This window comes from Cavia porcellus, unplaced genomic scaffold (genome assembly GCF_034190915.1).
Source record: "Cavia porcellus strain 051 isolate PalLab524CR breed Dunkin Hartley unplaced genomic scaffold, mCavPor4.1 scaffold_16, whole genome shotgun sequence".
NCBI lineage: Eukaryota > Metazoa > Chordata > Mammalia > Rodentia > Caviidae > Cavia > Cavia porcellus.
The window spans coordinates 64,986,697-64,991,216 of NW_026947499.1; the positions used below are offsets into that span (position 1 = coordinate 64,986,697).

The window sequence follows — 4,520 nt, forward strand, 5'->3', positions numbered from 1 at the left end:
AAGCCAGGAACAACAAACAGTCTCTTTCAGAACAAAGTTCTCTCCTGTGCTGTTTTTTGGTCTTTCACACTTTGTATCTGTCACTGAATAATTCTTTCTGCTTGTGTCAAGAAAAAATAGGAGAGCAGAGCATGTGGAGATGTGACTTTTGGCATTTTGACCTCTCCAGAATGGACCCAAACTGAAATCTCTCCAGTTGAGGAGTGAACTCCATAGGCAGAGGAAGGAGGAGACAGGATGCTTCCGTGGCTCTTACTGTATTGATATAGGGGAATCTGTGTAAGAAATGTGCAAATAACATGAGTAATATGCATGAAGTTTGGACCATTTATTTACCCCAAGCATGCACTGAAACTAGAGTCTTGAAACGTACTAGAGGGAGTTGTTCTGGGTTTTGTCCCTGGGTTCTGGTTCTGACTCTACCACCAACCAGGAGCTCAAATGTCATTTGACCTTTCTAGACCTAGTTAATTCTACTATAAAATGAATAGCTCCTTCCAGCTTTACCATTTGAGAATTCAGACACATTTAGGAAGTTAAGCTTGATTTTTGGCACTGCTATTTAGGATGGCTGATTTTGGCCTAAACATGTGCAATGCTAAATATAATGCATTAACTGTATTTCTGTTTCAGTTTATGGCTCTTTTCACTAAGCCAAGATAAAGTTGTTTGATTCAAATCTACACAGCCTGGGTGTGCTAAGTAAGTACGCTCAGATTGGACCATCTCAGATCACTGCGTTTCTGGGACAGTCCTTGGAAAAGCAAGAAGAATCTGAATGAGAGCTGGAGTCTCCATAGGTAGATAACTGGAAAGTATTTGTTAATTCAGCGACAGGACTATTTGAGCTGGAGTATCTGTATTTACACAGATCTCATCAACTGAAGAACCTTCACGAGCAAATTGCATAAACACTATAGGATGAAAATCAGCAATTGTTGGAACAGTGGCTGCCAAGCAACTATCAGAAGACCTCCGATGGCATGGGGAACTGGATGCTACCAAGAAGCCTAATTAAATTGACTGTGGAAAGTGGCTTGTACAAGGAGTTAAGACTGCCAGAACCACACTAGTAGCCAGGTCTTCCTGGTAGACAGGAAGACCCAGGGCAGCTCCTCTGAAGAGGAGGACAGGGTGGCAAATCCTGTGACCCTGCCCTTAGGGTTGACTGCTCGGCTGCTGCTGAGTGAACACAGCTCAGGCCTGCAGGAGCTGAAGGGTATGAAGTCACCAACAAAGCTTGCTGCTGTGCTTAATCATTGCTGGGGCTTCTCCAGGTCATAGAGAATCAAGACACGGCTTAGTGAGTGGCAGTGAATTTACAGAACTAGGGAAGCCACCAAGAAATACAAAGCACAGACTGTGTCCTTCCAAAGCTGTTATTTAACAAGGAGTTTCATGGAAAAAATACTTCTCTGTCCTCTCTGGAACCCTGAAAACCTGGAGAGGTAGACAGTTGAAAAGTAAAGAGACCCCAAAGAATTCAAGTCTGTCCAGATTAAGTAAAGAAAAACAAAGTTGTGGGGGTTTTTTGAATGTTATTTGATGAAGAGGGAAAAAGAGCTTCTGCATGGTTCTTTTTCATTTTCGAAGAATTTCCACAATTATCACTTCTTTATATACATGGGAAAGATGTCCAGTGGAAAGATGGCCTATGTGGATGTGATGAAAACACCAGCAGACCAGGCAGATCTTCTCTCTCCTGGTAATGTTTTTTGTCTTTTCTAAGCTATCAGAGGAACAGTGATTTTTAGACAGTGCCCCAGCAGTGCTTAAATTTGACCAGCTCCTTAAGTCTTTTGAACAAAACCACTTGCAGTCTGGGACTGTAGCTCAGTGGGAGAGCACTTGCCTAACATCTGGAGGATCACAGGCTTGAAATCCAGCACTACTAAAACAAGGCCCACAAATACCAAAAACCTCTTTTTGCGCTAAAAATACTATCTACGTTAGCATGACGATATTGATCATAAAGAATATAGTGTAATTGATGAAGCACTTACTATGTGTTTGAAATCATACTAAACACATCTGCATATATTGCTCAGTGGAATTCTCACAATACTTTCTTGTAGGAAATAATAGTTACCTCAATGTGGAGATGAAGGAGCTGAATAAAATTAGCAATAAAAGGCCACAAAGCTAGTGATTGTTGGAGCTGGGATTCTAACCTCAATGTATCTAGTCTGCGTTATTGTGCTGCTGTCCTCTTTCTCTCTCTACTCTCTCTTTCTCTCTCTCTCTCTGTCTCACACACACACACACACACACACACACACACACACACACACTCGTGCACCAACCACTGAGTTTTGGTTGAATCTCACCCAGCCTGGAACCCACTTTGTCTTCTTGTGAAGGCTAGTTGGACCATCACAAGCAGTCTGTGGATGCTGGAGAGTGTCTCATGAAAGCTCACATGCCCACCACAAGGTATCTGGACAGGCTGGCTGACAGCGTGATGTATATCAGATCTACCTACATGTAGTGGCTCCGCAACTTGTGACATCTGTCTAAGTCATTTATTTAACTTTTCAGGGTTTAATTTCTTGTCAGTGAGTATAGGAAACACTGCCTACCTTATAGAATAGAAGAAACATGAAAATTAGATAAAACAACTGTGTAAGCTGCTAGCAACTTAAAAGCCAGAAATATGATTATGTTGTTTGTGTTCACTGAGGTTTTCTGCAAATGTTGTGGCTTTGTTTCATTTTGTTTGTATTCTCTCTGCTTTCACAGAGGAAGGCCAACTTCCTTCAGGCAGCAGGCACTGAGCAGGACACTGGCCACCAATAAATACAGTCTTTGGTCTCCATGAAATTCTTTGACTGGTGGAAGGAGAGGCAGCACCTCAACACTGTTACAACGGATGTGATGACACAAGCCTTAGTATCCGGTTGGAGAACAGTGGAGAAGCTCATGCCGCTCCTCAAGCAAAGTTCACGGTGTGCAGAAGACGAGTCGATGGCACAGCCTGGAGCAAAGATGGAAAGTGAAGCCCCTGCACCTCTGCAGCTCTGTGACAACATAAGGCCAAAACAGTACTCCGAGGCTGACTCGGCACCGCACTACCTGGACTGCCTGTGAGAGCATCCTCTGACCTCTGTGTCCTCTAGGACAGCAGCTCCCACAGGGGCTGTGCCTTCAGGCTGAATGTGCTCCTGAAAAGGCTGCTTCCTGCCTCGCTGAGATTTTCTATCTGAAGGAGCTCTGTAGGAGAAGATGGGCCGACCTCCTTCTGGTACCCATCACTTGCTCTCTGCCTTGGTCACTGAAATCTATCTTTCCCAGGCCATTATTCTTTCAGTCCCACAGCCAACCAAGAAACCAGACAGCCCCTTCACTCCTGCAGCTGTTTCCTTGGCAACAGGGCCTGGTGGATTGTTCCCCAGTCCACCTTGTGACCATTCGGGCCCAGCAGCAGTCTCGGGCGTGCCCAGAGGCTAGCCTGGACAGCACTGTTCTGTATTTCCAGAGCACGTTTCATCCAGGCACCTTGAAGCAGGAATGCTTTCTCTACATGGATCTTGCCTTTTGAGATGAATGCTATCATTCCTCACATTGTTCACAGGGAGGAAGGAATCAGGCCAAGATCAAAGGACCCTCTCCCGGGTTCTTTGGACCTCCTTGCCCATTTATTTACAGTCCCCCTCTTTTTTATTCAGCTAATGTCCTTGGAAGTCACTGGCAGTTACTCTTTCTGGTTGCCTTTGACACTTCCACACTACAAGGCCCGAGTCAAGATCACAATTATGGATGGTTCCCTGCTGTGGTTCCAATCACCTTCTGGAGCCAAGTCAGGAGCTGTCACTATGCCGCCTAATCAGGCTTGCTGGGAGTCTCAGCCAGGAAGTGCTGAGTGCCTTCTTCTTTCTGGTGCCCACTCCTGCTCAAACCCGGGGTGCTTCTAGGCAGCGCTAAAGAGAAGTTCTGAGGATTTTCATTTTAGCAAATAAACTTAAACCGAGGGTCACGTACAGCAGAGTGTTCTGGTGTTAGTGTCCATATACATCACCTGGAGGTTGTGCTACACAGAGGGTCTGGAGGCCTTCGGTCTTGGGGGTACAGAGGGCAGATCCCAAGTGCTGTGTGTATAGGAGGCTCCCAAGAGCTGCTGTTCTTGGCAGCCTTGAGGATGGAACTTTGAGGACAACAAGCTCAGGCTCCAGTCTACACTCCTGTGTCTACACATCCTGCCAAGGTGGAGAAAGAAGGGTTTTCTACATTTTAAACCACTTTTGAACACATTTCTTTTAGGCAAGGTGGGGGGGGAGCAGCATGATCACACCTATAATTCTGTCTAGTGACACACAGCTAGGGAGGGTGCACAAAAGACTAATCCAAAGAGAATGTTCCTGTCATTATATTAAAACTGGTATACAAATTAGAACATTGTCATAACTGGTATTAATAACACACACTGGAAATTATTTCACTAAAGAACTTGTGTGGACATCTCTGGGACAAAATTGTTGTTGTTGTTGTTGTTGTTTAATTTTACCAATAACCCATCTCTGGAA

At 44.8% G+C, this 4,520-nt stretch overlaps 1 long non-coding RNA gene across 1 annotated transcript; it reads left to right on the top strand.

Moving 5' to 3' along the window:
* Positions 1–639: 639 nt before the first annotated feature.
* On the top strand, positions 640–3,977 carry LOC134470811 (uncharacterized). The gene is made up of 2 exons (XR_010039974.1): positions 640–1,705; positions 2,740–3,977. It is a non-coding gene; the product is annotated as an uncharacterized LOC134470811 (long non-coding RNA).
* The last annotated feature ends 543 nt before the right edge of the window (positions 3,978–4,520 follow it).